The following is a 9,837-nucleotide window of genomic DNA, read 5'->3' on the forward strand; positions in this document are numbered from 1 at the left end:
ATATAATCATTCGTATTCACACAGTGACCCAAGAGAGATCTTGAAAACAAATGAATCTAAATGTTAAAATGGCAAATTTCCCCTGGATAAAGAAAGAAAGAAAAAAAAAAAACCCTCTATCAGACAGCCCCGCGAAATTAAAAAAGGCACTGCGGTAGGTCTGCTTTCGCTCCGCAAAGGGCCAAACAAGCAGGCTGTTAACACCGTGTGCACCACATTGAAATGTCAGATTGCTTCTGACTCGGGTAATTCATTACTGAATTGAAAGCATTATATATGGGAAGAGCAAAAATCTAATTCCAGCTCATTTCAATAAGAATTGATCTAAGAGTTCATTACATAAAGTAATTTTTACCAGCACAACTTCGAAGGCGTGCTTCAGTGAGGATTAGAATCTCTCCTGATAGCTGAAACTGATAAGGGGAAATTTGCATACGGATAGCACAATGCTAAGGTGCACATCTCTTGTGTTGTGCATAACAAGTTTGTTTTTCTGATGTTTGCTCCATGTTGGAGATGAAGGTTAGGCCTGACGAAGTAGCGTTCGGGGTTATTTTTAAAAGGGATCTGAAATCCAGGTTCATTTGTCTCTATCTCATGCAATAACTTAATAAGGAATTGCATGTAAAGCACTTAGCACAGGTTGAAGTTCTTGTTGAAAGGTAGCTTTTAGAAAGCTCTTCAAACCCTGGTTCGCTAGTCTGAAATACCAAGATAGTACACCTGGCCTGGTGTCCTTAAAGACCCAAAGAGTAAATATGTGTGGGATGCAGTTTCTGCTAGATCCAACCACTGCCCCTGGGTTGAACGCCTCCAAGATCTGGATCCCCAGCTTTGTGTTTGATTGGCATCTGCGCTGGGGCTCAAGCAGCTGAACCCAGGCCCCCAATTTCTCAGGCACAGCAAACAATTCTTCCATCTCTTATTAAATAGGCTTTCTGGACTCAAAGAGCAGGTCTCTAGCCAAATCCTTGGCTCTTCACTGGGATCATCAGGAGTGGGGGTGGGGTTCTTTAAAAAAAAAAATGCCCAGGCTGCCCCCAAAACCAACTAAAACAGAATCCCTGGGCATGGGACCCAGATGTCAGCATATGTATAAGCTCCCTGGTGATTCCAATGAACGGACAAGGTTTTGAACACCTGGGGCTAACGGGTGGTAGAGAAACAAAGCTAGGGGCTGTAGAATGGCGCGGATGGCTTTTCCCTATGTTTGTGCCCCCAAAACGTCTGCTAACAGCTTGAAGGGTAATGTGAGGAAGAGGTAAAGGAGCCCAGAGTTTTTCCCCCAAAACACTTTCCAGTAGCAAGGTAATAGGGAGCTCTGCCGAAGCGGGCTTTCTAGTTAGCACGGGGAAGGTCAGAAAACTCTTTTCAGATCACAAAAAAGGCCTGATTTCAGCCTCTGCCTTGGTCAGCAGAACAGAGCACCTGTCCAATAAGAACCCCCTTCTTTGACTTTTGTCCTTTGAGACGAGGCACTTTTTTTTCTTTTTTAAGATTTTATTTATTTGCCAGAGAGAGAGCACACAAGCAGGCAAAGCAGCAGGGAGAGGGAAAGGGAGAAGCAGGCTCCCCACCGAGCAGGACCATGGGAGCATGACCTGAGCTAAAGGCAGACACTTAACCAACTGAGCCACCCAAATTGGCGTTTCCGGAACTGTACTATCTAGGCCAAATAAAGAATGAATGAAGAGGCAGGAAGAGCAGGTAGGAGCTGATGGGTGAAGCCAAGGTCAGGCATTCCTAGGGCAGCCGTGGTTCTCGTCGTTCCCGTGCCTCACTCCTAGCATTTCTGATACAGTAGCTCTGGAGTAGAACCTGACCGCCTGCATCTACACGCTCCTAGGCTGGTGGTTGTGACTGCACGTTGAAATCACCCGGAGACCCGGAGACCCGGGGCCCCACCTCACCCCTCTGCATGGTTCAGTTGGTCTGGGGTAGGACCCAGACATGAGCATGCAAAAGCCCCCAAAGGATTGTCGGGTGAAATCAGAAGTGAGAACTGATCTCTGTTGCTCAAAGTGTGGGCCAGGGGCTCGCACCAACCGGAACGTGTTAGAAATGCAGAGTCTTGGGCTCCATCCCAGACCGAGAGAATCTGCGTCTGCATTCTGACAAGATCTTGGGTGATTCTCGTGCCTGTGAAAGTTTGAGATGCACTGACAAGTAGCATCTGGCCTGAAATAGGATTCCAGAAGCATCTGGAAGCATGGGGGGAGATGGAGTCCAGACCCCAGGGTGAGAACTCAGAAACAGACACAGGGGAAGAGAGAAGTTCATTTGTTCATCCAAATGGACTATAAGGACCCACAGTGTGTGACCCTCACCATGTGACCATGACCCTCAGTGTATGACGGATACTGCTGGGTTAAGTGCTAGAGAATCAGGGGGCCTCATGCCATCCAAACACTACAATAATAAAACAAGGGGCCTTGAGCTGTCACCTTAAAGCTCTGGACGTGCTTCTGATCCAAGCAGCCTGGGTCAGGAACTCGTGAGCACCCCGAGAGCAAGTGCAGCATCCCAGCACACAGCAGGTTCTCCGTCAATGCTGAAGGAGGAATGCCCAGTGTAGCGGCTTCGGAGCCACACCTTCCAAGGTGGAGAGGGTCACGACAGGCAGAAAGGGGATGTCAGAGGCTGGAGCATGCAAAGGGCCAGAGAGTAAGTATTTTAGGCTAAGTATTGTGGTCTCTCAGCTCTGCCCCCACCATGTGAAAGCCTCCACAGGCCTGCTGTGTGCCAGTCCGAGTTTATCTCCAGCAACAGGCTGTGGGCTGCGCATGGCCGTGGCGAGCCGGCCCCTGGTCTGGAGCAAGAGGGGAAGGCAGGCTGAGGTGGAAGCACACAAGGGCGAATCGGAGGTGGCTAGCAGGCCGTGGGAGGCCTTCACTACAGAGCAGAGGGGAGCAGACCTTGAAACAGGAGTGGCCAGCTGGTGCAGGACTTTGGGAGCACACAGGGAGCGGCTCAGAGGCCAGCTTGCGGGGAGCCCCGTGGAAGACTCGTGTCAGGGAGGATCAGGAGCTGGGGAAGGGAGATAGGCAGGGGGCCAGGTAGACGTAGGGATGGTTCCCAAGAGCACTGGAGGACAGGGAGCCAGAGTGAGGAGGTGCTCTGGCTGTGGGATCTGCAGGGATGAGGGTCGGGAGGGGTGGTGCAGGGGGACTCACAGACAAAGTCGGTTCCTGGTCCCAGGGTCACTGGGTTGATGGGGATTGCTGTGGCCAGGCACGGGGGCCGGGGAGGGTGCAGCAGGATCCGTAGGCAGGAGGTGAGCCAGATCTGGGAGCTCGGGGGAGTGTATGGAGCACGGCCGGGCCCACTGCAGCATGTCAACCCCCGTCACACCGGAGCACCCAGGCAGCTGCAGAAAGCGTTCCAGAAAAGCAGGAGGAAAGGTTCAAACGCAGGGCTTGCCTAATGGTCGATCTTCTGATGGATGTGAATCTGGGAGACAGAACTCACCCAGGACTGGGCAGGGAATCCCAGCCCTCCAGGGCTGGAAGGTGCCTAGGAGCCGTGTTCCTCCAACCTCGGGATGCCATGAAGCCCCTGGGGGTGCTGTGAAGGAAGAGTCTGGCTCCGTGGTTTGGGTGGGGCCGAGACTCCACGTTTCTAAGGAGCGCAACTGTGTTGCCTGCTGCCGGCCCAGGAGAGGCTTTGAGAATCAAGGCCTTGGAGCTGATCCCCACCTCCCCCTCTTGCCTCCAAGACAAGGGCGGTGAGACCCACTGGGCTACTACTTGTGGGATGGCCATTATACCAGCCCCTGGGGACGCTGAGGAAATATGAAAAGTAGCTCATATTGGAGTCCTTGTGATGTGGCAGGCACTGTCCCATTCACATTGTGACTCATTTACTCCTCGCTGTGGCCCAGGCGGTGGGTTCCCCTACGGCCCCGTTCCCCACACGGTGACGGAAGAACAAGGCAGCCACACTCTTGAGCCAAAACTCCATCCCTGAGGCCCACAGAGGGAAGCCACGCCCCCCGCCCATGGCAGGACCACGAGCCCCAAATGGGTGCATTCCCCCCACCCCAGGCTCGGTCACCTCTCCTGGAAAATTCCAAACTTCGGCTATGACGTTGGACCCGAGGCATAATGAACCCACTAAGTCGGGTGGGCTGGTGCGGGGAGCGGCCTGCAGCAGGGACACGGGGGCGCTCGGAGAAGTCTCCAGCGGTGCTTCTCTCGGCACTAGGTCAGCCCTTAGAAGAGACACCTCCGCGGAGCTCCTGCAATGCGAACAAGTGTTCCCCAATAAAAGGGAAATAATTTTTTGCGGCCAGTGCGTATTTTATGGGCATCATCCTCAGGAGCGGCTCCCGGGCCCGGGGGCGCGTGCGCTGCGATGCTGCCACCTAGTGGCGATTGGGGGGGGCGGCAGCTGCTGCGGAAGTGAAGTGTCCAAACCCCCGAAGAGGCAGGGGAGGCGGCATCCTGCGAACAACCATTCTGGGCGGTGGCTGTTTTTAGCTGGGTCTCTCCTTCTGTGCCACTTCCATCATGGAAACTGGCTCTCTAGACCCAAAAAAAGCTGCGACGTGCTCTGCAAAAGCTGTTCGAGGGCCAATTTTAGCTGCATTTCTTGGAATTTGGGCTCCCGGGAGGGAGGAGGGATGCGTGGTTCCCAGGAAGTCGGCAGCTTTTGAGAACCTAGAACCTGGAGGTTGGTTCTGGCCATGAGCGTGTGAGATTATGGATCCCTTGGGTTCCAGCCCCAAGGGTACCCGGCCCTGCAAAGGAAAATGTATTTGGGGGCGGTTTAGAGGCGGCAGCTACTGTGTCCTTGGGAGCTTTACCCTGTGCTATTAAGAGCTCTCTTATCATGGACAATCTCACTGATGCCTCAGACCCTAAGTGGAAATGTACAAATTACATCCATTTTACAGCTGAGGAAATCAAGGCTTGGAAAAAAGTTCAATGACTTAGCCAAGGTCATAGAGCTGGTAACTAGCAGAGAGCCATGATTTGAATTCTAGAATCTGCGCGTTAACCCAGAACCCAAACAAAGCAGTGGATTCAGGAGTTGAGAGTCCTGAGTTCATCCACACTCTGCTGCTGCCAACTCACTGTGTGACCTTGAGTAAGTAGATGAACCTCTCCGGGTCTGTTTCCTCTATGGTAAAGCAGGTATGGTATTCATGCATTCTGCTACTCAAGGCTGAGTGGGGATCCAAAGATAAATCTGCCATCCTTGGAGCCAGTGATTCCATTCCCTGGCCTGGGGGCCACCCAGACCCTCAGATTCTTCTAAAGATCCCAGGAGTTCAATGGAGATACACTCAGGACCCCCGCATGGGAAGGAACCCCTAAAATGAGCACTGCCTTTGTTTAGTCCCTGGGAATCCATACAGCAAATCAGCCCGGCCCCCAGTTTCTGGGGTTCCAGTTCCCACCCTGCCCCTACTCACCTTTGCGTCCTGGTTCTCACCTGTCAAATGGGGTTTGACTCTGGCACTGACTTGTCGCATTGTTCCAGGATTTAAAACTGCGTGCTAGCGAGTAAATCTTCCAGGCAGGTGCATGCGCTAGAATCACCCTCTCATCCTGATTTGTCCAGGACTTTGCCCATTTTAACTTTGACATTCCGTGTCCCGAGAAACCCCTCAGTTCTGGGTGAACCGGGATGACTGGTCACCCTACAGGACACACAGCTCAACCCTGACCAGCAGACTAGATGTCCCCATTCTTGACACCCCTCATGGCCCTTTTCATGGCTGGAAATGATCTGTGTGTCAACCTCCCCCAGTAGATGTAGTCTTATCTGATCGCCGCTGTGCCTGGCTGGGGGCTTAGCCCCTGTCAGTCCATCAGCAAACCACAGGGAGTAAAGAGGCCTCTGTGTCAGGTCCTCTTGCTAGGCACTGGGAATACAAGATAGCAGAGGCCGTGGCCATGTGGTCGTTAAGGGTTGTGATGGGGTAAGCATGGGATCAGGGAAAACCACAGAAGGACCATAAGCTAGCATGAGAGGACATGTGTCAGAGAGGCCTTAGGAGGATCTGACCCAAGGTGGGCCCACAGAGCTGAATTATTCAGGCAAGGAAGAGAAGAAGCGAAGACAGAGGTTTTGTTGGCCACACGACAAGCCTGTGCCTGGGGTGTCAGCCTGACCCCAAACCAGAATGCAGTCTCCCAAATCCCAGAAACATCCCACATCTCCTCCTCCGAACACCACCCAGTCCCTGCTCACTTGATAACACAAAGGAGACATTACCTTAATCGACAGCTCATAGCCTTTGTCCTTGTCCCCAAAGGTCCAAGTTCATGCCTAAGATCTTGGATAGGGCATGGGAAGAAGCTCTGCAACCCCCCAGAAAATTCTAAATTATTGGTTTACTATACAGGTGGAAGGACAGGCTCACCGTTCCCAGCTTTTACCTTATTTACGGGTGGCTGTCGCCCAGCTGAGACCTGGGAGCACAGCTGATTATTGGAGTCATGACCCAGTGGTTCTCAGCTGGGCTCATAGCATCTTCCGGGGAATATTTAGCAATGTCTGGAGATGCTTCTGGTTACCCCGTCTGGCGTGGGGGGTTGCTCCTGGCATCTGGTGGGCAGAGGCTAGGGGGGTTGCTAAGCACCCGCAGAGCACAGGACGGCCCCGCAACAGAGAGTCATTCAGTCCAAAACATCATTACTGCTGACGTTGAAACCCTTACCCTGTTGTAACTGGCCACCGAGGGCTCCACAGGAAGCCACCGGGCAGCCATTGAGCTGTTCGGTGACCTCCCGGATAGAGATTGAGGGGACAGGGTTGGGCCTGAAGTTTCCTGTTCGACTTTATTTCCACGTTAGTGCCGCATTAGTCTTCCGTGTGACTTTTAATATTTTTCCTGGTCCCTGACCCTCAACGCTGACCCCATGCCTGCAGGAGAAAGATCAGGTGGCATCTCAGCCCTTCCGCGCGCCCCATTCATTCTGCGCACACTGGCTAACGGCCTCTGCCCTCAGGAGCATGCAGTCTCCCAGCTAAGGCAAGCTTTGGTCCCCTCGTGACTGGAGAGCCAGGCAGCAGCAACAGCAGTGGTACCTCCCACCTTGTGCTCCATGAGAATGGCACCCCCTGAAGCACAGCTCAAGAAAGCAGGTGAAGGTGATCCCCCACCCCGAGACTGACCGCTCAGCAGCCCCACGAAATGCCAGACCACAGCAAATGATCAATGCCACTTGAGCATGCGCGGCTCCTTTAGGGCCGGCTCTGTGCTGAGGACCTCACCTGGATGATCTTGTCTTGACCGCACCACCCCTGTGAAGGAGATGTTAGTATGAGCATCTGCAGACTGCAGATAAGGAAGGTGAGGCTCCGTCGCTGAACAATGTGCTCAGAGCTGCCCAACTCAGAGGTGGCAGAGCAGGAATTAAACCCATGGAGGCTGATTCCAGAAACCATATGCTTAACAAGTCCCCTGTCAGCTGAGAAGAAAACTTCAAAAGCTCAGTGAGGAATGGGCATTTTTAGAGCTCAGGGAATTGCTTGAGGCAGAAAGTCTCTGGCAGGGAATAGAGGTGGGCTCTGAAAGCATGAGATGTCAGTCTGAGCAGCTTGACCTCGACACTGGAGACCTGGAAAAGCACCTTGGTTTCCTCTTGTGGTCAACCCCAATCCGTGGCTACCATAGGGAGACGGACCACAGAGGAGCGTGGGGCTTGACACTGATCAGTGACGTCTGCTTTGGGTCTGGGAGCGAGGAATAACAGCGTGCACACACATAAACACATACGAACACACGCACACACCTACATATATGCAGAGACACACAGGCACATGCATACAGATAGGTACATGCAATATACACACGCACACAGACACACGCATCTACGCAGAGACACACATACAGAGACACACACAGAAAGCCATGCACAGAGACGGGCATATGCACACACCTGTGCAAACACACAACCCCAGACACTCAGACACGTGGATGTACATATACACACTCACGTAGATACATACAAGGAAACACACACACACCGACACACACACAAGGCTTGCTACATAAGCTGCTGAGGACAAGAGAACGCCCAGCTCACATCACCTGGAATGATGACCCTACACACTTTTTGGACTATTCTCCCTACAAAGAAGTCTCCCAAGTTTAAAAAAAAAAGCAAGTGTTTAATACCCGCCTCCTAGCGCCTTCAGTGCTAGCGTGGGCTTCCCACGTCACCATGGAAACTGTGCCACCCGGCACTTGCCATTCAAAAACTTTTGTGGCGTTCAAAAACGTTCACATATGTCAAAACGACACTGATCCGTTCCAGATAGGTGACCCTAATTTTGAACACGGTTCTAAGGACTCCTGGAAGGCAGAATGCGGAATGACTTTGCCGGCACAGGGTGAGTTACCAGGAAAAAGAAGGCAATGCCGTCAGTCCACACGGCTGCAAATTCCTGTCTTTAATGCCGCAGGCAGCCCTGCCCATCGAAGAAGAAAAGATGCCCCAAAGGAAACCATCACCTTGTAGCTTTGTAATAAGTGCCTGGCGGTTCTCACCAAATGTCTGTAAAAACATATAATGGAGTTCTATTTTATGTTACGTTCCTGATCAGTTATAGCATTTCATGTTATCAAATGGGCCTTCGGAATAAATTCTTGATTTATAACATGGGGCTTTTAGGAATGATGGGTGCTCAGAAGCTCCGAGAAGTTAAGTAAGCCCTCTAAGATCGCACAGGAGAATCAGGATTTGAATCTAAGTCTGATCCCCAAACCCTGGACTTTCTCCTCCAAGTTGCCCCCACTCCATAACTCCCCTTCCTATGACTGGGGAGTTGATGTTTTAAATCTCATGCCAGACCCTTGTCTCCTTATGTCCTTGAGATGCCCCCACCCCAACTCTGCACTTCACTCTTCCGAATTATTGCATTTCTCTGTGTGTTTGTCTCCTAGCGCCGCCATAACAAAGCACCACAAACTGGGTGATTTAAACAACAGAAATGTATTGTCTTACAGATCTGGAGGCCAGAGTCTAAGATCAAGGTGCGCCCAGGGTCAGGTCCTTCTGAGGGCTGGAAGGAGGAACCTGTTCCAGGCTTCTCTCCTGGCTTCTGGTGGTTTGCTGGCCATCCTGGTGTCCCTTGGCTGGTAGGGAGTTAACCCTGATCTCTGCCTCTGTCTTCACACGGCTAGGACTGGGGTCCCAAGGTACTCAGCCGCTGACAAGGGACTTCTTGCCCACCCCCCACCCCATTCAAGAGAGTTCTCGGGGAAGACCTCGCAGGAAAGGTCCCAGCTAGCTGCAAAGGGATAGCCCCGAGGACACCTACACAAGGTTCTTAGAGATTCAAATTCTAACGCTACAAAACATTTCAATACAGGTTAATGAGGCAGGTTAAAATAGCCAGAATCTAAGAAGCAACCTTGTGGCTCTGGAGGAAAAAAGAGTGACAGTCTGCTCTCTCTCTCTAACTCATTCACACACACACACACACACGCACGCACACGCACATACTGCCCATGCTCTGCCAGCAATTCTCAACCAAGGTGTGGTGTGTTGCAAGCAGTTTTGAGGTGTATCACCAAGTAATCTGTTGCTAATAATAAAGTGCCAAATGTTGCAAATATATGTACAAGTAGATTCAAGGTTATTCCTGTGAAACATCAGCCTCACTCACTGCATTCTGATTACATTTCTCCAGCGGGAGAGGGAAAACGAGAACTTACAGCTAGAGCAAGGCGCTGGAATGGGAAGCCTGGGACAGCCTCTCTGTGCCCCATGCCCTGTGAGATATGGATGGAAATGTCAAGCTTTCTTCTTTTTAACAGACACAGATGCACGTACTGGGGGTAGACCCCCGGGAGGAAAGGAGGTACACGTGACCAGTGGA

General features: G+C 51.9%; 1 long non-coding RNA gene across 4 annotated transcripts; it reads right to left on the reverse strand.

Moving 5' to 3' along the window:
• Positions 1-500: 500 nt before the first annotated feature.
• Positions 501-8,374, reverse strand: LOC115936595 (uncharacterized). 4 transcript variants are annotated; one of them, XR_004072005.2, is made up of 4 exons: positions 4,054-8,374; positions 3,469-3,643; positions 3,174-3,367; positions 501-2,640 (listed from the first exon to the last, which is right to left on the reverse strand). It is a non-coding gene; the product is annotated as an uncharacterized LOC115936595 (long non-coding RNA). The 4 variants fall into 4 exon arrangements; XR_004072006.2 differs by lacking the exon at positions 4,054-8,374 and having other exon boundaries at positions 501-2,139; positions 2,445-2,640; positions 3,469-4,043; XR_004072007.2 differs by lacking the exon at positions 4,054-8,374 and having other exon boundaries at positions 501-2,592; positions 3,469-4,043.
• Between the last annotated feature and the right edge of the window lie 1,463 nt (positions 8,375-9,837).

This window comes from Leptonychotes weddellii, chromosome 5 (genome assembly GCF_054177405.1).
Source record: "Leptonychotes weddellii isolate Sample4059 chromosome 5, ASM5417740v2, whole genome shotgun sequence".
In the NCBI taxonomy this organism is placed as follows: Eukaryota; Metazoa; Chordata; class Mammalia; order Carnivora; family Phocidae; genus Leptonychotes; species Leptonychotes weddellii.